Source organism: Helianthus annuus, chromosome 6 (assembly GCF_002127325.2).
Source record: "Helianthus annuus cultivar XRQ/B chromosome 6, HanXRQr2.0-SUNRISE, whole genome shotgun sequence".
Classification (NCBI taxonomy): Eukaryota; Viridiplantae; Streptophyta; class Magnoliopsida; order Asterales; family Asteraceae; genus Helianthus; species Helianthus annuus.
The window spans coordinates 96467259-96492205 of NC_035438.2; the positions used below are offsets into that span (position 1 = coordinate 96467259).

General features: G+C 40.1%; 1 long non-coding RNA gene across 1 annotated transcript; it reads left to right on the plus strand.

The window, feature by feature from the left end:
• Nucleotides 1-17339: 17339 nt before the first annotated feature.
• Nucleotides 17340-18169, plus strand: LOC110891066. The gene is made up of 3 exons (XR_002564978.2): nucleotides 17340-17478; nucleotides 17555-17619; nucleotides 17712-18169. It is a non-coding gene; the product is annotated as an uncharacterized LOC110891066 (long non-coding RNA).
• The last annotated feature ends 6778 nt before the right edge of the window (nucleotides 18170-24947 follow it).

Consider the following 24947-nt stretch of genomic DNA (forward strand, 5'->3'; position numbering starts at 1 on the left):
TAATGCTAAAACGAATGAAAAACGCTAAAGAATACTTACAAAGGGTCCCCGCAAGATTGAATTCCAAGTATTTCTCAGGTATGAAGTGATAATCACTCCAACTTAGAGAAAATCTCAGAATTCAAGTGAGGAATGAATGAATGAAATGAAGGTGGGTATTTATAGGAATGGCACAACCGTTAGGATCGTTCATCGCAAAACGTGCTTCGATCTCGGCCGTCCAAGTGGGCACATGGTATTTGGATACCATGGGCTCTTAAAAACCATCAAATTTGGCCCCTTGAATGACCAAAAACCATATACAAGTGTGTGGAACAGCTGGAAACTAATTTTTGCAGACCTGGGCCTCTCACACGGCCCGTGTAAAGGACACACACATATTCACACGGGCCGCCTGGGCTTAGTTTCCAGAATTGTCAGAATTGGCCCCTAAACTTGAGAAACATGCAATTCGGCCCATTTTTGACACGATTAAGCCCCGTTAACCTCATTTCAAGCCTCTAAAATGAAGTTAAAGTATAGGGAACTCAAAACATGCTCAAAAATATCTCGGATGTCGGTTCGTTTGGTCGTATGATCGCGTTATTCGCTTAATTACGACGGAATGCGCATAAGCGCGAAAAACGATCCAAATTGCGCGACGAATGGATTTTTCTTATGCCAAACACTAAAATAAAATATTTTAATGCTTACATAAATTTTTGGAAGTCCGGAAGTATTCAGAATGTAAAATATGCGCGAAAATGCAAACTTATGCACTTTTTGACGCTTTTAGTCCCTGAATGAGCATAAAGTTTATTTTTTTGCGCACCAAACACCTCAAAGCCTATTTCTAAGCTATGTAAAGGATATTTAGGGTGTGTTTAACTTATGATCATGTTCCGAAATATTCGTTACAGTTCAGATTGGCATACTTTCGCAGTTTGTCATATTTAGTCCCTGTAAGCGAATAAACTTGATTTCGGCACACCAAACCTTCCAAAACTTATTTCTAAGTTATGTAAAGGTTATTTAAGGTATGTTAAGCCTATATCACTATTCCGGAGTGTTTGTTGCATTAAACTGGTTATATTTACGCATTAGTGCGAGTATAACCTTCCAGAAAGTGATTTAGAGCCTGAAATCGAACAAGAGTTTATATGTGCAAATGATACACATATTTTTACAAATCCCAAGTATGAAATACAATATTTCATTGGTTTGGTATTTGTTTGATGGTTGAAGTGACACAGGTGTCACATCTTCCATGAATTGATGACTTATTCGACCAATTGCAACGGTCGAGCTACTACTCCAAGATAGACCTGAGGTCAGGTTATCATCAGCTAAGAGTCCGGATGAGGACGTCTCCAAGACAGCATTCAGAACTCGCTACGGCCACTATGAGTTTCTTGTCATGCCATTCGGGTTGACAAACGCGCCTGCAGTCTTTATGGATCTTATGAACAGGGTGTGCAAACCTTACCTGGACAAGTTTGTGATTGTCTTCATCGATGACATCCTGATATATTCTAAGAGTCATGAGGAACACGAGCAGCATTTACGGCTTATTCTGAAGCTCCTTCGAACAGAACAGTTGTACGCCAAGTTTTCAAAATGCGACTTCTAGCTTCGTGAAGTCCACTTTCTATGCCACGTGGTAAACAAGGACGGGATTCATGTGGATCCATCCAAGGTAGACTCGATCAGGAACTGGCCTGCACCACGTACACCAACGGAAATACGCCAATTCTTGGGTTTGGCAGGTTACTATAGAAGGTTCATTAAAGACTTCTCAAAGATTGCACAGCCGCTTACACTACTGACATAGAAGGGTGTCACCTACCGTTGGGGTAGTACACAGGAAATTGCTTTTCAGCACTTAAAAGACAGGCTCTGTAGCGCACCTATTCTTTCATTGCCAGAGGGCACGGACGATTTCGTGGTTTATTGCGACGCATCCATTCAGGGTCTTGGATGTGTGTTAATGCAGCGCGACAAGGTCATTGCTTATGCTTCGCGCCAACTCAAGGTTCATGAACGAAACTATACTACGCACGATTTAGAGCTGGGAGCTGTTGTTTTTGCAATTAAGATATGGCGACACTACCTGTACGGTACCAAGTGCACTATCTACACCGATCACAGGAGTCTCGAGCATATCTTCAAGCAGAAGGAATTGAACATGCGTCAACGTTGATGGGTTGAGCTACTCAATGATTACGAATATGCCATCAAGTACCATCCGGGCAAAGCCAATGTTGTGGCTGACGCCCTCAGTCGAAAGGATACTACGCCTAGGCACGTACGAGCACTACAACTTACTATTCAGTCTGGTCTTCCTGCTCAGATACGAGATGCTCAGGTAGAAGCATTGAAACCAGAAAACGTCAGGGCTGAAGCCTTACGTGGCTCAAGGCAACGGTTAGAACAGAAGGAAGACGGCGCCTATTATGTAACGCGGCATATTTGGGTCCCACTATATGGCAACTTACGCGAGCTTGTAATGGATGAAGCACATAAGTCTCGGTACTCGGTACATCCAGGTTCGGATAAAATGTACCACGATCTCAGAACCACATATTGGTGGCCTAGCATGAAAGCTCACATAGCAACATACGTTAGCAAGTGCTTGACTTGTGCGAGAGTCAAGTCGGAATACCAGAAACCATCAGGCCTACTTCAGCAACCCAAGATACCACAATGGAAATGGGAGGAAATTTCCATGGATTTTGTTACGGGCCTGCCTAGATCTCAACATGGGAATGATACTATTTGGGTGATCGTGGATCGACTCACAAAGTCTGCGCACTTCCTGGCTATTAAGGAAACGGATAAGTTCTCCACTCTAGCAGACGTATATCATAAGGAAGTTGTCTCTAGGCACGGAGTGCCGACCTCTATTATCTCTGATCGAGATGCGCAATTTACTTCAGAACTGTGGCAAGCGATGCACAAATCTTTTGGCTCTCGTTTAGACATGAGCACAACATATCACCCTCAGACGGATGGGCAGTCTGAGCGCACGATTCAAACCCTAGAAGACATGCTTCGGGCATGTGTTATTGATTTCGGCAACAGCTGGGAAAAACATCTCCCGTTAGTGGAGTTTTCGTACAATAACAGTTACCATACCAGCATCCAAGCCGCTCCATTCGAGGCATTGTACGGACGTAAATGTCGGTCACCTCTCTGTTGGGCAGAGGTGGGGGATAGTCAAATCACAGGTCCAGAAATGGTAGTTGATGCTACTGAACGAATTGCACAGATACGGCAACGCATGGCGGCGGCTCGTGACCGTCAGAAAAGTTACGCTGATAAGCGCAGGAAACCACTCGAGTTCCAAGTTGGGGATCGAGTGCTACTCAAAGTCTCACCCTGGAAGGGTGTGGTTCGTTTTGGCAAACGAGGTAAACTTAATCGGCGGTACGTCGAACCGTTCGAAATCATAGAAAGAATAGGCAAAGTGGCCTACAAACTGAACCTACCAGCAGAACTCGGTGCAGTTCACAACGTCTTTCACGTGTCGAATCTGAAGAAATGTCTGTCAGATGAGACCCTCATAGTTCCTTTGAAGGAACTCACTATCGACGAACAGTTGCGATTCGTCGAGGAACCTGTTGAAATCACGGACCGAGATGTTAAGGTCCTCAAGAACACTAGAATACCTCTTGTTCGAGTTCGTTGGAACTCCCGTCATGGCCCAGAGTTCACCTGGGAACGCGAAGACCAAATGAAGCAAAAGTATCCCCAATTGTTCGCAAACAGTACAACCACTACTGAGGCTGAAGCTACCACGGAATTTCGGGACGAAATTCCAGATCAACGGGGGGAGGATGTGACACCCCAGGAAAACCAGGAAAACCATGCAACTTAACTAGCTGCCTCAGTAAGTACGTACCAAATTTCGGGACGAAATTTCTTTCAAGTTGGGGATAATGTGACAACTCGTATTTCAAACTTCTTTTGGTGCTCAGTATAACTCGTTTGAACCTTATGTGATCGTTTGAACCTTATGTGATTGTTTGAACCTTATATGATTGTGTGAACTTAAACGGTTACTTGAATGCTATATGGTTATGATTTAGTGACAATGTGTATCGAATATAAACAAACCGAACCTTAATCCGATTACACAAACCCATTCGGCCCACACATCTTGACTCGAGACCAAGGGAAGCCCATTAAGGGGGATTCGGCCCACTCCCTTATACGAATACACATACCCATTATGGGGTTTTGATCCTCATAACTTGCAAACCACAAACACACACAAACCCTAGGAGCTCTCTCCCTCTCTCTCGAACCTGACAGCAACACTTTCACCATCGAAGCCTATGGATCACAGCTCCCATCTCGGTTTGGTTAATTACATCACACTCCTGGTTCGTGTCTTATCCTTGTTTAGTTGTATGTTTTGTGATGTTATTTTGTTATAAGATTGGTTAGGGTTTTATGCTAGTGACTCTGTTAATGAGATTTTGCTTATGAAATCGGGACATGTGTTTAGTATGGCGATGATGCTATGATCAATGAGTATATATATTGCGTGATTTTGAGTTCGTAATCAACTGATAAATTGTTTGATCTAGCCTAATGATTCCATGGGTAATTGCTTGGCCATGATGTAGGGTTGCATGTTAGTCTTTGAAATTGGTTAATCAGATGATCCGATTTCATGTCCATATGATGATTGGTAAATTGTTGTTGTTCTTGACTAGATGATAGTTAAGGTTGAATGATTAGGCATGAACTGCTGAATTGAATGTTTGATTTGATCCGATATGAAACTGCCAAAGTTGTTTGCTGATGTTACGGATATTATTGAGCTGCAATTAAGGAAATCTGTTACACACCTAGTCTCGACATAGGTTGCGAGTCGAGAACCCACTGTCTCTACTCGAGACCACAACACCCACACACAAACAGCATAACTCGAGACCATGGTTGCGGGTCCTGTTGCAACTCGAGACCGCCTAGTCTCGACTAGTGCATGCATGACTCGAGACCTTTTGGGTTGCGACTCGAGATCTTTAGGCCAACAACTCGAGACCGCACTGTCTCGACTCGAGATCGCTAGTCTCGACTCGAGACCAGGAACACGTGCACACGTTTGGACTTATACATTGTTACAAGCCCAACCATTTGGGCCGCATACTTGGACTTCGTTTATTTACGTGACTGTACTGTTGAACTCGTACTGTGGTTGAACTACCATGATTATACGTGTATGCCATGATTTGTACTTGTACGCAACTAGATGGAATATGTGTAGAACATACGTGCACTACTAGAATACGAACCTAACTTGTATGGTAACCATGGTAGGACGTGGTTGACCACCAAATAGCTTGATTTACTTTACTGTGTATCTGCCGAGCAAACCAAGGTGAGTTCACACTCTTACCAAGGCATGGGATTCCCGGGGTTGGGAATGGGATTGAAGGAATGAGATTGTACTTACACTGTTACTAGACTATCTACCATCGTCCTCGGATGCGAAGGATACATACGTAAAACCTACGTATACTTGTACTCATCACTGTCCTAAGGATGCGAAGGGCACTTACGTAAAACCTACGTAAAACTTATATTCACTACTGCCTCAGGTTGTGACAGGCACTTACGTAAAACCTACGTAAACCCCCGCGTACCACTGTCCTCGGGTTGAGAAGGACACTTACGTAAAACCTACATAAACCTTGTACGTACTACTGTTCTCGGGTTAAGAAGAACACTTACGGTTACAAATAGTCTAGTGTATATACAAATATGGGAAGCCCCCACTAATAGAGCATACTATCAGCCTAGTAGAGCCACATGTTACGAAACGAGCTTACTATTACGAACTTACTTACTGTGAACTCGCTCAACTAGTTGTTGACTCTCTGTTACATGCCTTGCAGACCATAGGTACTCATGGAGCTTGCACGGGAGGCGCGATCGTTGTGGGCACATGGACTGTTGAGTTCCATGTTAAACATTTATATTATGAGAACTTGATACTTATGTTGGATTTTTACATTAATGCTTCCGCTACACATTTGATTTATGTTTGGTTTTGAAAACACCTTTCGTGTTGATGAATAACTTTTACTATTTACTGATATGTTCAATATGATTGGTGGTTTGATCCTGGTCATGTCACGCCTCCATGCGGTGGTACTCCGTGTGTGGATTTTGGGGGTGTGACAGCGAGCGGGTCATTATTTGATAGCGCTATTAGGGTTGACAAGCCTCACATCGTGCCGGTAGGACGGGCGTGTACTAATGGATCTGGGCACTTAGTCAATGATGATAGACATTGACGTAGGGCACAACTTACTTTTGTCAGTTTTCGATATGGTAACGGTCTAGTGGTTACATGGGGTAGCCCCCACTGGTTATGGTTTGGGAAACAAGGAACTGATTAACTACTGGTTTTCGAATGAACTTATGATTTTTAGAACAACTTTAAAAACGGAGAACCAACTGTGCTCGCTCAACTTTGTTGTTGATTCGTTGTTACATGCCTTGCAGGCCTTTAGGTGCATATTGTTGGAACTTGCTGTCTGGGAAGCTGGAGTGGTCATGGGTCAAGATAAATGGAATCACAATACAAGACTAATGGCTTTTACATGTGGCTTATAAACACTTAACGAATGAATTATTCTTCCGTTGTATACCGTGAATTATTTGTAACGTTGTAACACTTTATGTTAATAAATGAAAGCTTTATTTAAATATAACTATGAGTTCAATGTGATTGGTGGCTAGATCCTGGCCAGTCACGCCTCCTGCGGTGATACTCCGCTTGTGGATTTTGGGGGTGTGACAGATTGGTATCAGAGCCATTGGTTATAGTGAACTTGGTTTTAAAAGGGGGGAAAAACGTGTTTGTAAAACCAGACTATAACTGAACAGTTCTAAAAACATGAATACGACCATGACACTCAGCTCCAGATTGCAAGGTTCGTCTCTTGTATACTCATTGTACTGCATAGCTAGTGAACACTTACATATGATATTGCATGGGATTGCATGTTTAGCACAACAGTATGAATTCATGTATTACTTGCATGTGTTATGTGACTGATAGGGTGGTATTTCCCTAAACATTCATGACTTACGCTTCATGATGCTCTTTGTTTGCTACTCGAGTTTGAGGAACCATTTGACATGAGTTAAGAGGAGCTGAGATGAGCATGCAAATCACAATATTATTGTGGGTGCACACATAATAATAATGTGGGGTGCATGCGAGTCCCAGTGAGGCTTAACAAGTGAAAAAGGGGTTCCGTTTTGTTATTTGATCAATGTGAAACATAACAAACCTATAGGGGTCATAGCAGTGATTGTCCCCTACTCGAACGTGAACTTTTCATTCCTCGCTGGATCCTTTCGAATCACGATGCTATCGAGTATTACCTGAACACCCATCTGAACACTTAGCGAACCGTGTAGAATATTAGGTGCTTATCCGAACGTCCCTGAGTTGGATGTCGCAGCGTCGAATGATCGATCGATACCTTTCTCACTCCTCCTCGTTTGCTGGAACCCATGTATTGACGTCTTAGATCCCGAAGTGTGATCACTTCTGCAACATTCCCGCAGCACACGATGTATTACTCAAACAAATTGCAACATCGATGGACAGGAGGTTGAGCGTGGTACGTTACCGATCCCAGTACTTTGACGACCCTGACTACCGGCAACGAGCACCAGCGAATTGGCTTCAATCGAATCCTTAACCCCTGTCAGCGACTCATGGGAGTCAACACTTATGAATCAACCGGGACATAAGCCATGACAGTACTTGAAATCCTTGTAATGAAAACAGCAACACTGGAAATGATGCTCATGAAAGGACATTTAGGGTTGGCGTGGGCGACGCCAGAATGGTGGCAACTTGGAAGCTTGTACGGGTAGCTAATCGCTTCGTCTCTCTCCTGTTTAACCCTGATGCTTCTCGAAAGGCTGATGGCAAGTCAATCGAAGCATCATATGTTTGTAGGGATGCAAAATCAACCGTGTGGGACACGTTTTCGATGTTGATATTCCTTCTACTACCCACAATGGTGTTAATGCAGTAGTCAGTATGGGTTGGTTAACCGGACATCGCGCGGTTATACCCTGTGAAGGGAAAGTTGTCGTCTGTCGTAAAGTATCCGAGTGGTGCAGAGGTTAGCATCAATTCAGCAGTGAAGGCCAGAAGTGTCCACGGAAGGATTACCCCGCCATGATAGCACTCGTTACTAATGTCAAGGCTAAGGAAAAGAGGATCGGGGATCCACTAATTGTTCGTGATTTTCTCCCAAAGTGCTACCAGAGGAACGATCAGGTTTACCTCCACATCGTCAAATGGAATATCAGACCGGAATCATGTCAGAAGTAGCCCTTGTTACTAGTATTCCTTATTGTCTTACACCAGGAAGGTTGCAGGAACTGCCTAATCAACTTCAGAAACTGTCGTATAGGAGTTTTCGCCTTAATGAGCCCTCGCTATACCTATGAAGAGAAGCCTTTTCGTATGTGTACTAACTATCGAGAACTCAACAAGGTGACAGTCAAGAACCGTTAGCCTCGGTCACGTATTGACAACCCGTCGACCAGTTACGAGGAACAAGCTTCCATTCGAGGATTGGCTAGTGAACGAACTATCATCAGATGGAAGTCCAAAAGGAGAATGCTCTTATGGCGGCATGTCGAACGCAATGCAGCCATTTCAACTCTGTACACCAGGATCATTGAGTTGATCAACACACCAGCAGCTTCAGGGATCAGAAGAATCGACCGTATTTGCTGACGACATTCTGAATCATGACCAGGAGGAAGGAACACCATGGATGGCATATGTATCCTATTTCAGCGCTTCTGTGGGAAGAGCCATTACGTGTGAAGCCTTGTTAAATGTCACATCTAGATTCGAGAAATGCATTTTGATCATGTAACCAACGGAGTAGGAATACACGTGGATCTCGCTAGGATGCATCTTGATAGCAACTGATCGACACCAAAGATTCCTTCGGGGATGCAACAATTCCTTGGTTTCGCTAGATACTATCGCAGCTTACCCACAAGATTTTCGAAGGTCGCATAGCTTGAATCTCTTTAGCACAACAGGGTGCTATGGAAGACAAACAGGGGGATGTCTTTTCAGCTTTCGAATCGCAACTCAGCAATACACTGAGCATCGTCTTTATCCAAAAGTACTGATGATTTAGTGGTATACCATGATGGTTTGAATCAGAGTCCCAGTTACACACCGACGCAACACGAGAGAGTGATGACTTACTTGATGGAATTACAAAGAGGAACTGCACGACACACAACTGGCGGTGAGAACCGTGGCCTTGGGATTTTAGATGGAGGCGTTACTTGGACGGTACCAGATGCGTTATTTAGACCGATCACAAGGGCCTCCCGTGTACCTTGGCGTCGACAAAGCTAAATCAATTAATGACATCGCTGGAGAGAACTTTTGGATGATTACGACTATAAAACTTTAACGTGCACGAGCTTTGCAGCTCACTATCGACTCTAACTTACCTGACCAGACTCGCTCTGTTCAAACTGGAGAACTGAGTGAAGAGGATTTTCAAGTTGAACCCATGCGGGGCATGGAGAAGCAACCTTTGATAGGTCGGACGATGCTCGTTACCTCATAGAATGAATATGGGTCTCATTATACGGCAAATGTAGGGAACTCGTGTTGAGCAAAGCACACCAACTTCAATATTCTAGTCATCTGGGTTTTGATGAGAGACATAAGGATTTATAAACCTTGTACTGGTAATGGGGCATAAAGGCCCACCTAGCTAGGTATGGGAATGATGTTTGACTTGTGGGAAAGTCAAGGTGAAGTGTTAGCAACCAGAAACACCTATACGAAAAGCGAAAACAGACTGCCATGGATTTGGTCGCTAGTCTACTTATAACTCGAAACGGAAACAATATCACCTGGATGATCGTTGATTGTCTCACGTAACCCGCACACTTTCTAGCCATCAAGGAAACAGATAAGTTTTCTACACTTGCAGTCATCTACTTGAAAGAAGTGGTTGCTAGGCACGGGGTGCCAACCTCCATTATCTCTGATCGCGACCCACGGTTCGCATCTGATTTGTGGCAAGCGATGCACAAATCCTTTGGCTCACGTCTAGATATGAGCACAGCATATCATCCACAGACGGATGAGCAGACTGAACGCACCATCCAAACTCTTGAAGACACATACTGCAAGAACGTGTCATCGATCTTGACAACGGCTGGAAACCACTACCACGTTTAAAGTATTGATAGAACTCAATCTTATGTGAAACAAACATACCCTAGTACTGATTACTCAGGACATGCAAACATTATTAAGGGTGTTTTGGTGATTGTTTGCATACTTTGCCAGTTCGCGTCATCGACACAGAACTTTTGATGTAGCATGCACCCTAAAGTGAGATAACTTCCTACTATAAGCATGTGTCTCTGGTTTGGGACGAAACACTATTTTCCCGGTTTGGGAAATACATACGGTATCCCTGGCTTGGGACTACACGCGCATCCTTAGAAACATTTTCTGGGTATTGGGAACCACTACTATCCCTGGGTTGGGACTGCTTCGTATTCCTAGATTGGAATACTACTATCCTTGGATTGGGGAGGAATACTTTTCAAGCTAATAGTCCTGGAGGAATACTTTTAGACGTATTGGTATAACTTCGATGATTAGCTAATAAACTCAACCTTATCACTTCGTTGAGGGACTAGGTGAGACCATAACCCTCAAGCGTTGTAAGTTACCTATAGATCGAGTTCGTTGGAACTCACGTCGTGACCCGGAGGTTTACTCGAGAGCGAGAAGAGCAGATGATGCGCACGTATCCCAGTCGTTTAAGAACAAACTTTCAACCATCATTTTAGAACGTTGTAATTTAAATTTTCGGGACGAAAATTCTTTCAACTAGGGGATGATGTGACACCCAGCTTCCACAGGGTGAATACAAACCCCGTTAACTCAGCATTCACTTGGGTATTACGTTTAAAAATCCGGATAAACCAAGTGTCTCAAAAAAATTCTCATACACTCATGACACAATATTCTTGAGCAAATATATATAATTTATGTGAAATACCATGCTATGAGAAATATGTATAAACTATGTGAATTTTCATGATTTTGTGAATTACGTGACTTTATGTGCTATGTGGCTTACATGATTCGCTTTGTGAACTTTCTTTAAACTACATGTATCTACGTATGACAATAGGGTATCGACAAATCTATAAATAGAGTGTATCAGATGACTTAGCTTAAATTTCGAGGACAAAATTCCTGTAACATGAGGAGAATGTGACAACCAGTACTCTCGACCCTAACCGTCGAGAGGAGGATATTTTATTATTATTCCAATCTATTCTTATTATTATTATTATCGTTAATATTGTAATTTTGTTATTATTATTATCGTTTAAATAATGAGAACCGCGTCGAGAGAAACGTGTCGTTTAACGACTAGCCCGAGCCAAGCATATGTAATATAATGCACACACGAGACCGTTATATAAACCGTTTAAATGAAACACAAAAATTAACAGGTTTATACTCATGGGCTAGGCCCAACCTAACTCCACCACACCCTAAACTATACCCTACCCTATATATAAACACCTTAATTCCTCACCCCTCATTCTCTACTCAAAACAAACCCTACAAAATAAATAAATAAATAAATAAATAATAACAACAAACGGCCGCATACCCCCGTTCTCTGCAAGTTAGGTCGCCAGAGCAGCCACTTCTCCGGCCGACGTTCCGGCAAGACACTCGCACCCCTGAAACCCTCTCTCCTCTTTGCACCGACTTACACCCTCAATTGGCCAGCACCGTACCATCATCACCCACCCCTTCTCGTGCTCAGATAACCAAACGGCCGGCCACCTTCACCTGGTGGCGATACACTGTGGCAAGACGAAGAGAGAGAGATTTGTAGAGCGAGAGATCGGGAAGGAGAGTGAAGTCAGCGACGGGCGTTTACAGCGGAATCCCGATGATGGACGGCGGTGGTCGTTCGAGTTGTCGGGTGTCTCGGGCTGAAGAGAGAAGAAGTGAAGGGGAGTACCGACGGTTGACGACAGGCACAGCGACGGCGGCGGCGGACCGCCGGAGTTCCAAGTCAGGCCATAGCGATGGCAGAAGGCATCCACTCATCTCTTAGTCGCTCGACCAGTACGTGCTATCTCTGTTTATCTTGCATCTGGTGGTTCTTGGTTTCATATATGTATAATTATTAACTGATTTGGTGTAAGTAATTTTGAGTGTGGTATAGGAAGTTTGTAATAAACTGATTCGAAATTTGATTGATTGTGGGAACAGTGTTTAGACAATTAGTAATAAAGGGTTTAGATAATTGGTTGATTATCACTTTTAGAATTAATTTGGTGCTCAAAGGATTGTGGGAATGAACGAGTATTGATGGAGTCTTGCTGGTTATGTAAATAATGTATATGGTAAAGGCTACATGATGACAAAACTACTTAATCAAGATGTGGTTATATGCTTGTCTTTTAATTGGATTTTGTATATGCCATAACTGGTAAGGGTTAGTTGATGATTGATTTTGAGTAAATTTGAGTCCGTTATAATGGGCTGCACTTCTTTGTGGTATTTAAGGAGTGATGTTAAGGAATATTGAGTACAAACTAGTGGATTGACAGGATAATAATTAGGGGATCTTGAATTATTTACATAAGAATTGAAACAACGGTTGCTAATTTCATGACATACTTTTGCTATTTAAATTTGAATTGAATATTTTATATTGAAATTAGTTGCTAACCGAATTGGTATGATAATAACATTGTGAAAACTAGGTGTGGCATGAATTGTCGAATGGCTAAGTTAATATATATATATATATATATATATATATATATATATATATATATATATATCTTGTTGTCAATATGAATTTATGTAAAAGTCTACATTGTATGTTAATAAAATAGGGTACTAGAAGTAATGTTGAAATCTTTGTTTTGTGCTGCCTTGATCGGATAAAGTTGGAAAGAAACACTGTTTGGACACTTGATTTGATCGCACACTCGTATGACCTCACACTTGCCAATGGGCCGCACACTCCTGTGTGGGTCGCACACTTATCAAGTGGGCCGCACGTTAAACATATATTGGGCCTTGTTCTAGTGGGCCACGCACTAGAAAAGCCCAAATCTTTTAAAAGGCCGCACACTCACTGTTCCATATTATTATTATTTCATGATTAACTGTTTTATACATGGATTATTTATGGTTAAGGTGTAATACCATAATTGATACGTGTACACTACATGAGGAATACGTGTTAGATACGTGTAGCTTATACGGGATTACTTGTTTACCGTCCTAATAAATGATAACCATAATAGGATATGGTTGACCAACTTAGGACAAATGCTTTATCTACCGTGCAAACCAAGGTGAGTTCACACTCTTTCTAAGGCATGGGATTCCCAGTGGTTGGGAATGGGTTAAAGAACTAAAACGGAACATGCATATCCTCCTTGGGTAGGATATGTAACGCCATCCTCCATGGGTAGGATGCCAATATTAATCCTGTGTATTATCCTTGGGTAGAATACGTACGTTCGTCCTCCTTGGGTAGGACAATGATGTGCACAAAAAGCAACATATAAATTACATCAATTATGGTATAAAACTAACCCTTTTTAGTACTAATATTGGAAAAAGTGTGCTTTTGTCTTCCTTTTGTATTTTCAGGATTAAATGAGCTCAAATAAACAAAAGAAGCAAAAAGGCAGCTAAATCTAACATAAATACAAGAAAAGGAGCAAACGTGGTATGCCGACCTCCCGACAACATGTTCCCAAGCAAAACAAGGAGACAGAAGACTGAACACGCCCTGTGCTCAGTGAGCACGGGGGCATGCCCAAGTGTCAGCAGAAAAGACAAAGTTGTAGAAGCTTCCATCGCCCACCACGGGGCCGTGCTCAGCGGACATGAGGCCGTGGTCAACTATAAGATTCGCGAAATCCAGGCAAATCTTGATAGTACAGATATGCTTCTGCACACGGGGTCGTGCTCAGCGGACACGGGGGCGTGGTCAACTAATGCAGACAAACTGCATTTAATGAAGAAAGAGAGGAGGATGGCCACGGGGCCGTGCCCGAGCTTCTGTTCAGCCTATAAATAGGAGTGCTTGGAGCTCTTGCAACTCATCCCTTGGCACACCACCTCTCTCACACTTCACCCACCACCCACCACCATCACAACACCATCATCCACCACCATCATCTATTGTCCATCATAGAGAGTGTGAGTCGTCTCGGGATCCAAGATTGATTGTAAGAGTTCTTGACAATCAAAGGCCATGTTTGCCTAAGTCTCTTACATCACTTGGTGAAGATAAGTGTTTAGTGTAATACTTTTTATTTTTAATCTTTTGCACTTTTTAATTGGTTTTGTATTAATGACTTTAATTACTAGTTTCTTATGTTGAAGGTGATTCTTCCTTATCGTTTGTCTGTGGTGTCTTGGCATTATTTTACTGTCTATATAAAATAAAAGATTTTCACCATTCATATCTCCACGGTCTATATGGAGGTATGTTGGCTACCTGGTCGGGGGTTAAGGGAACGGTTTGGTAAGAGTCTTGCCATTGTTCAGTGTATAGATCCTGGAAAGGACCTGGGTCAAATTTAGTAGGACCTCCTTCAATGCCCAATGGTATTGGATGGCAGGGGTCCAAACTCTTTGACCCCCTCATAAGTTAAACTACTATTAAAACTTTAACCCGGCTACTTAGGACTGTATCCTTGCTGACTCAGACTACTTAGCCGAGGGTAACGTCACCTTCAAAAGAGGGGCCTGCCACATTATGCATTAATAACTTAATTAATTATCTTTCAATAATCCGACCCTTTAGGATTGTATCCTTGCAGACTCAAACTACTGGGTTGAGGGGAACGTCACCTTCAAAAGAGGGGCCTACTACAATAACTAAGATAATCTCTTAAACAAGTGCAAAAGTGCGAAAATAATCAAAGGTTACACTACACACGAGTCGGATCCAAGTGATTCATCTTGTCTATCTGTTTTACTTTTATTTTACTTTTCAGCATTTTAGTTAGTTTTATTTTTCTAGTTTAAAAACCTTTTTCTAACATTTTGATTTGATTAGACGTTGAGGATAAACCGGTACTAAAAGCTCTTGTGTCCTTGGACGACCTCGGTATCTTACCAACACTATACTACGTCCACGATGGGTGCACTTGCCCATATGTGTGTTTAGTGTTAGTAAATATCGTGTTTATAAATTTAAAACTTAGCTAAAAAGTGTAAAAAGGGCTTAAAATATATACCTAAAATACATACACACTTCACACGCATCAGACAACAACCTTAAACTTACTAGACAAAACTCTATCATGAAGTCCCTCATTTTTATATCGACTTAATCGCCGGGCCAATGGCGAGCGGGTCATTAGTTGATAGCGTTATTAGGGTTGAGAAGCCTCACATCGTGTCGGTAGGACGCGCGTGTACTAATGGATCTGGGCACTTAGTTAATGATGATAGACATTGACGTAGGGCACAACTTACTTTCGTCAATTGTCGATATGGTAACGGTCTAATGGTTACATGGGGTAGCCCCCACTGGTTATGGTTTGGGAAACAAGGAACTGATTAACTACTGGTTTTCGAATGAACTTATGGTTTTTAGAACAACTTTAAAAACGGACAACCAACTGTGAACTCGCTCAACTTTGTTGTTGATTCGTTGTTACATGCCTTGCAGGCCTTTAGGTGCATATTGTTGGAACTTGCTGTCTGGGAAGCTGAAGTGGTCATGGGTCGAGATAAATGGAATCACAATACAAGACTAATGGCTTTTACATGTGGCTTATAAACACTTAACGAATGAATTATGCTTCCGCTGTATACCGTGAATTATTTGTAACGTTGTAACACTTTATGTTAATAAATGAAAGCTTTATTTAAATATAACTATGAGTTCAATGTGATTGGTAGCTAGATCCTGGTCAGTCACGCCTCCTGCGGTGATACTCCGCTTGTGGATTTTGGGGGTGTGACATCTCCACTCCCCTGTCTTTACCCAGAAATTTCGGCTCCCAATCCCCGATCTGCTCCTCCACCCAAACTCTGTATCTACGCCCCTTCCACTGGATAATCACTTCCTCTTGAATCCTCTTACCTTCCGAAACCAGAACCCCTACATAATCGTACGATAAATTTGAATCCCATATCCCGTGTTAGGCACCCTTTATGACTTTCCCGAACTTTCCACCTATTCCGTTTATCACTTCGTTTTCCAGAAGGTGAAGCGGGATTCCTTGTATCCTTAACCAGGCAAGTCTTTCAAACGGTAGTGTTTGGCCAGTCCACTTTTCCACAGACTGAAACTTGTCACGTTTCTCACTTGCCAAAAGACAAAACCGATCCACCTCAACGCCACTGTTGAAAGAAACCATGATGAACCTCCCCCCTACATACTGCACAACCCCTGCCCCTTCCGACAAATCTCTAATCGTATCTCCTGCCTCCTTTAGAGCCTTGAAATCCTTCATAACTGCGATCACTGCCTTACCAAAACCATGTTCGTTCACTTTAAAATCCTCCTGAATCAGTAGTGTTTTCTCCTCCTTAGCTTCACTATTTCTGCTAAGCATCACCTCCTTAAACGTCATCATCCCAACAAAATTACTACCATTAACTTCCTTCATTCTTGGAAAAACTCCAGCCGCTCCCGTCATCCTCATCGGAACCGGCCTCTCCGTTTGTCTGTCGTTAATTTCCCCTTCCTCTAACGTGAATCTGGCAACATTAAAACTACGCTTATACTCGCCCATTCTAATGTCAGACAACGTTTTCACCAACTCCCCCGTGTTCTTTACATCTAACAGTGACACAAATCCGAACCTATTCCCCTTCTTATCCCTCTTCCTTGCTATGTAAATGTCATAAATCTCTGCATGCCTTCGAACAACCCCTGCTATGTCATTCCCACTGCATCGATCTGGGAGATTGGATACAAATAACTTCGTTAGCCTCCTTTGAATATTTGCCAGAATTGATTTCCGGTGATCGCCCATCATGCCTCGTATCTTACGTGACTTCCCCCTTATTTTTTTGTATTATGTTAATTGATTAATTATATTTATATTTAATTTAATATAACTAATCATGTTATATAAAACTCTAATTTACAACATAGTTGTGCATATGATGGTTCTAATCTATGCATGACATATGTTTTGTGCTATTATATGTTGTATGTTTAGGAGTATTGTTTGTATACTACTATTTTGAAACCACGTGTGTCTTTCATATCCACATCTAAAACTTTACCTTTACTTTCTTTCTCTCTCTAATAATATAAGAGGACTCATTCTCAAAGATACACTCAAATCACAATTCTGAATCCTCAATTCAACAACCAGATTTCATTTTGTTTGAACTGATCAGCTTATGACCACAATCGATAGTTACAGGTTTGTCATCTCTACATCACATATTATTCTTTTCACATCGAACCCTAAGTCTTTATTTCTTGATTCTTTACGGTAGGATTTTAATTGGGGGGTTTAGGACTACCATTCAGAGCAACATGTAGCATCATATGGGCCGACATGGTAAGTATCATCTCCCACTGGACTCATAATCTTTGTGCTATGCAATATCAAGTGGTTTTATTGTCTGATACTTTTGAGTGTATATTGAGTAGTGTATTTGTAGCAATGAAGAGTCAACTCGGTGGTGTCGAATTCAACAGGTTTTCGCACTAGAACTAAAGGATTTGGCAAACATACATAAAAGCAACAATGGGTCTCAAAGGTGGAAGAAAGTGGTGAGTCTGGTGACTCAAGCAGCCATTTGGGTTATTTGGAAGAGCCGAAACGAGGCGGTTTTTGAAGGAAAGCAACCTTATGTGAACAAGATGAAAGAAGAAATCAAGATGCTCGGATATACGTGGATAAAAAGCAGGGTCAAAAACGTCAGTATCTCATGGAGTGATTGGTGTAATTTTGATTTGATTTGTTTTGGTGTATAAGGTGATGTAATTACTGTAAAACATTGGTGAACATATGGCCAATAATTTGGTTGTCCAGGTGAATATGGAATAAAATTTTGTTGATCTTTCAAAAAAAAAAAAAAAAAAAGCAATGAAGAGTCAATTTCTTATGTTGTTTTATTGTCTGTGCATATTGAAAACTATGCATACTGAAATGTTTCACTTCAATATTGAGTGCATATTGAAAACTATGTATATATAAAATGTAATTAGACAGTAAGTATCTAGCCATTTGTTTGTTTTGATAATTAAGTTTTTATTTGATAATTAGAATTTAGTTTATGGCTTATTTTTGAAACTCAAATATGGTATTCAGTTGGGTTAAAACTGTTCCTTTTTCTTTTTTAGAGGTTGTTTGACAGCTTTTGTTTGGATAAACATGTTATGTTATGTATACAAAGAAATAATTAGAGATTTAAGAGCACTCTTTTTAACAATGAGAGCTCTCAATGTCCTGGGCAGGTCTTTTTAACAATGTGCATTGGTCTGTCATGTTCGACTGCATTCAATACATAGAACAAGGGTAAATTAGCATGAAAGCCATTGCGATTTCGTTTCAACTAATAAGTATCTCTTAAGTAAATGGCCGCACTTGAAAATTCTTTAGGAGTAACTTTTCATCATAATCCTTGCACTAACAATAAAAAAGAGAAAAGTGTTGGTAACTCGTGTTTAGAATTATCACATCTTACTCGCTACCCAACTTGCATGACTAACCCATTTTGTTGTTCCCTATTTTGATAGTTGAGGTTATATCGCTTTTAAAACCGGTTCGGATCGAATCAATAAGTCAAAACCGGAACCACCAAAATTGGTTCAGTTTAAGAATCGGTTTCTAAGAATAACCATACCTGATCGGATCAGTTTGAAAAGCATTCGTTTTATATAACTAGCGGTTCTCTCAAACTGGATTCAAACTTCATATGCTGCTACCCAGTTTCAAATCGGCAAATCGGATCCAAACTGGTTTCAAATTTTGGATTCAGATCGATACAGATTTAGGATCCGAATCTGGTATGGTTGTCGGGTTGTCATCTGTTGACCAATGCCACTAGCAGTAACAACACTAGTCAAAGGTGCTGATGCACCAATTGGGATTTCAAACTTTGGATCCTCCTTTTTAATCAAATCCACAAGAAAGCTGGTGTCAGACGAAAATTTTATCTTCTCGACTTTCGAAACAGTTGACTTCACACGCTGTTCATCACTGAAGCTCTCTGCTTTCACCTTTAACTTTAAGTTATACTTCTCATACGGAACACTCCTCATAATTTCTGTAAATCTCTGATCGTCTTGCTCTTTTATGTAATACAACTCTTTGGCAGAAATTCCCATTATCTCCTCACCGGTTTCTTGAAAAGCAGTTGCCCATGTTAAATCAGTCTGGTCTTGTATTTGTAACTGAAATATATATATCGGTAGTCGCATTCATCTTACAACTTTTTTACTGCATTTTCGTTCACCCAACATGAGCGGACATGCTGTGTGATAAAAGTTGTCAACTTTTATAAACGTTATAGTGGCGCTGACTGTGAACCAATCTGGCTTCTCATTGGTCCCAAGTTTCTCATCTTTAATTTGGGAAATAACTCGTCTTTTAGATGTGTCTTAATTTATGGAAATTTTAACCTGCTCTTTTCTCCCATCTCTCCTCCACCTAGGATTTGAATGTCATCCAGAAATAACATTGGAGAAGTTGTAATATATTCATATATGTTTTAATTTACCTTCATATATGTAGGGAATATACATAAACAAAAAGTCAAAGTAACTTATATATTTATATCTTGAAGTTTTTTAAGTTAGAGGCCGTTTGGCAGCATCGGAATGATTAAGTGCTGAACCAGTAAGATGTCAGTAAGATGTCTGAACCATTAAGTGCTAAACCAGTAAGAGGTCTGAATCATTAAGAGCCTATATAATGCTAACCATTCAGAGGCAAATATCTGACCAATTCAGATTAGAGGTCTTAACCATTCAGACTCTCTATAAATCTTAACCGTTCAGAGGCAAATGTCTGACCAATTCAGATTAGAGGTCTTAACCATTCAGACTTTGTATAAATCTTAACCATTCGGAGGCAAATGTCTGAACCATTCAGACATCTGCTCGTGAAACAAACAGTTTGAACCAGTAAGTGCTAAACCAGTAAGAGGTTTGAATCAGTAAGAGGCTCAAGAGGTAAACAAACAGCCCCTTAATCAAGTCTCGATCCTATCTAAACCGAAACCAAAGAAATAAAGAGGGGACATATGCTATTGATTTGAGAAGAAAAAAGACTATTAATAACATACATGAGATGTTGTTAAGGTGTGTGTATTAGACAAGTAGTGAATGCCATTATTTGACTCATTTATAGAATGACCATATGAAATCAGTGTTTAGATATTTAAGGGTAAAGCTTTATTTTTTAGAATTTAAGTGTTGGTCGAATATTCTATGTTAAGTTCTAAGAATTTAAAACTTATAAAGAAAATTACTATTTAGACCTAGATCTTTGTAAGAGCCCGGACAAAGATGTAAATCCGCACACTCAAGTCTTGATAAACCCGGATGAAACACTCGAGTCAATTAACCCGTACACTCAACAACCTCGGACACTTGAATTAAAGTCAGGCTGATAAAGAACTTCGGATACTATAAAACCCGGACACTATAAAACCCAGACACTACACTGATCAGATCTTTATAAAGCCGAAGATCAAAGCATATCCGGATAACCAAACTTAAGTCACTTTGATTCGGAAACCTTGATTCAGTAACTCGGACACTTGAGATGTTTTAAAAAGTTCGGACACTTCAAATAATAATAAATTCGGAAGCCTAGTGATAAAAGCTTGGAATATTAATAAAACACGGAAACAACATTTAATAAATCCGGATAGTGGGCTCAATCAAACAAGTAATTCAGTAATATGTTGGGCTTTTAAACTCGTATGGGCCTATTAAATCCGGAAAATTCAGTTTATATTCGGAGAACCTGATGCTTATTAAATCCGGAGATCCTGAAGCTTCAATAACTCGGAGATCCTTGAGCTTTAATAACTCGATCATTTGTGCCTTGAAGTATAAAACCCGGACTATACTAAAGTCGGACCACCTTGAATAGTCTTGTTAAATCCGGAATAGTCCCTTAAACTCGGACAAGAGGTAAATCTGGAATCCAGCAGTAAACTCAACCTCCGGACACCTTAACTTTAAATTGCTGATTAAATTATAAAACCTTGACCCTTATAAGTTGTAACAATTAAAATCTGGAACCTATAAGTAATATGGAAATTCTGATAACTCTGAAAATTATATATCCGGACAACTAATATAACTAATTCGGACTCGATGATTTACTCGGAAACTTTGATAAATCCGGACTATATATACTTGATATATCTGGACTATATGTGTTAAGGTCGGACCCTTAAAGTGTTAACCCGGAGATCACTTGACTAGCAAAACTCGGAACCAGGTTACAGCGTCAATAAGTGATAAAAAAAATCCGAACAACTTAATCCGGAGTTTATCTAAACACTGTCAAAATCGGAAAAATGACAAATGCGGACAGATGATAAATCTGGACAATTGTCAAGTTCCGTACTTCCTAAATTTGTGTGTTTTAGGCAAAAACGCAAAACGGTGACTACACTGTAATGCATGTTTACCCACAAAATGTTTGGCAAAACTAGCTGGTGGCTGGTAACTGGAAGTTGTTGGCTAGAAGCTGGTGGCTGGAAGCTGGTAGCTGTAGCTTTTTAGATATTAAGGTGTTTGGCAGAGTAGCTGGAGCTTTTAATAAAATGTATAAAATGACCAAAATGGGCATAAATAAAAAAACATAATACTAAACGTAATCACACACACAAAAACACACATATATATATATAAATAAGTTATTTCTATATAACTTCTATTTATGAAATTAATATAAATTTATCAACCTAGCCTCTATTTAGAGTCGTCTATGAATTTCAAGTGTGATGGTGCCTATGCTGTTTGAATATTATGAAAATATGGAATAATGTTAGATAACAGGCTACTATGAAGATTGACTTTATTTTGTGCACTTTTCTACTTGATCCACTAATCTTTCTTATGTTCTCTTGTACACTTGCCATGTGTAGTTGTCCTTGTTAAATATTAATTTGGTTGGATTGAGATATATTGCAGGGTCAATAGAAGAGTAGTAGGGGTGTAAATGATGTGCAACGGCTTGAGAGCTACTCGGGATTGGATCGGTAAAAAGCTCGAACGAGTCAAGTTTTAACGAGCCTAAACATAATTTTATATATATATTATATAACATTGGTGAGCCGAGATCGAGCCGAACTTTGACTCGTTTAAGCTATATTGAAGTGAGCTCTATCCGAGCTTGGCACCCAACAATGTACGTGGTCCTACTCGAATCAACATTAACAAAGCATGAGTCGTACCCTTCGGGCTAACCGCAACCGCAACATCATCAGCCTCAAGTGTCACTTGAGCATACCCTTTTTCAACCCCATCATTCTCCACTCTAAAAACAGTTCTAACCCCCCAAATCAAGAAAGTCTCATTACAAGTATAATGCCTATGATTCCCCCTCAACCCACCCGGTTTAATCTCACCCACATGAATAGATGCACAAGTTAAAGCACCACCTGATATTCCTGAATCTAATGCTATTGAAACAGGGTCTAGGATCCAGCCAATGTTATATAATATATATATATAATTAATATAAAATTATGTTTAGGCTCGCGAGCCTAAACGATCTTTGTATGCAAAGCTCGAGCTCGGGCTCGGACTCGTTAAAGCTCGACTCGTTAGAGATTTTTATCGATCCGACCCCGGGTAGCTCTCGAGGTGCACCAATGTCGAGCTAAGTGTGTGATCTCAGGTTCAAACTTCAAAGCCTACGAAACCCTAATCTTTGATCTTTCGCATCATATTTATTTACTACATGTAGAGATTTTGTATGTTCATTATTCAATTTAAGGAACCTTCAATCTACCTGATTAATATATGCATGAGATCGATCATACTATGAGCAGTCATAATGATCTAGCAAAAAGAAATTTTGCTCTTACAAAAGGATGAATAACTCACGTCATACCCATTGAAATTCAAGTCATAACCATTTAAACTGCTTTTATCGATGCTTTATCTAATTAATATATGCATCAGATCACACAGACCATTATCATGGCTTTTGCTTGCGATTGATTCTTTAATACTTCACGTTCCAATTTGAAAATTGCAACACATAAGAAGACAAAAGATATATTCAATTCAATTAAATAAGAACATGCATACCTGGCTTTTGCTTGTGATCGATCCTTTCTTCAATCTGGGATGATGAGGATTGTAGGTTATTTAAGTAATTTAAACCCTAAAAGCTTGTAGATTTTTTAAACGCTACTTCCACCAGCGTTTCAAAAAGAGCTTTTCAACTAATTTAAAAGCCTGAAGCTTGTTTCAACCAAACAAGGCTTTTATTGGGTCTGGAGCTTTTTCTTTAAAGCCTGATGCTTGAAGCTCCTAAAAGCTTGTTGCCAAACATACCCAAAGTTAGAAACCCTAATAACCAAAAAGATGAATGATGGTAGAAACTCTTCTCCAACCAAAAACTTGAAACTGTATATCAATCTCGAACCGTACAATAAGAGCAAACGCTCTGATACCAATTGTAGGTCCCTATCACGTGAATCGTAACGAGATTGACAATCAATCAAGGGTGCGGAATCCCCTTGATAGATCACACAAAAAACAGAAACAAGAAAGATGAAAAACACGAACAATCACTTTCAAATCGTCTTCTATTGATTATCCAACAAGAATGTTTGCAATCAATTCAAGAAACAAGAAATCTCTCAGCCACTCTCTATAGATTTCTCACTCAGTCTCACAGCCACTCTCTGTGTCACTAAAACTCTGACTTACTCACCTCTTAGACCCCAAACCCTGTTGCAAAACATGTTTATATACCACATGTTTACATATTGGGCTTTGGACTGGGCTTGGCCATTTTCCAAGCCCATAACAATAATAAACTCCCTAACCAATAATGCTAAGCCCAATACAAGATATTCAAAGACTAAATAAGTAAACTATTAAGTTAATGTCACAAAATATGCACCAACACAGTTCGGTACCGATACAGTACCAGTATTTGAAAGTAAAAACTGGGAAATACCGGTACCGAAAATGTCAAAAGTCGGTATCGAATCGATACCGAAAATATATCGGTTCGGGAAATTCGGTGTCGGTACCAATTCAGTATCGATTCGATACTGATACCTGATACCCTTTGCTCATCCCTACTACAAACACCCACACCCACACCCACGTATCATTCAACTATATACACACTCAATGCATATCACGTTTTAAAGTTTATTATTATATTATCATAAAATTAATGTAGTTACTTGACTCCTTTTTTTTAACTCATAAAACATAACATTTTATAAAATTACGAACGAGCTTATTTTTCTCTATAATTTCACCTAAGTTTAATTAAAAACAGAGTAAGGTTAAATATAATCTATTTTATTATTATTATTATTATTATTATTATTATTATTATTATTATTATTATTATTATTATTATTATAAACAGTATGTTATGGTATTAATTACTCATCTAGGTAACTGATATATCAATTAACCATATTACTCATTTAACAATAAAAGTTCCATACATATTTTTATTTGATCATAAAACGAGGTGTTACACATATGCCTTTCAAAAGGGAGGTCTCAGGTTTAAATATGGGCAAAAGGAGTAATTTAAAATTATTAGTGTAATAAGAGTAACATTATTCGTTCAATAAAAACTAACGCTGTCCTCGCCTTATGTGACAACCCTCAAAATTCCATGTATTCCGTACAATTTATTTATGATAATTAAAGTGC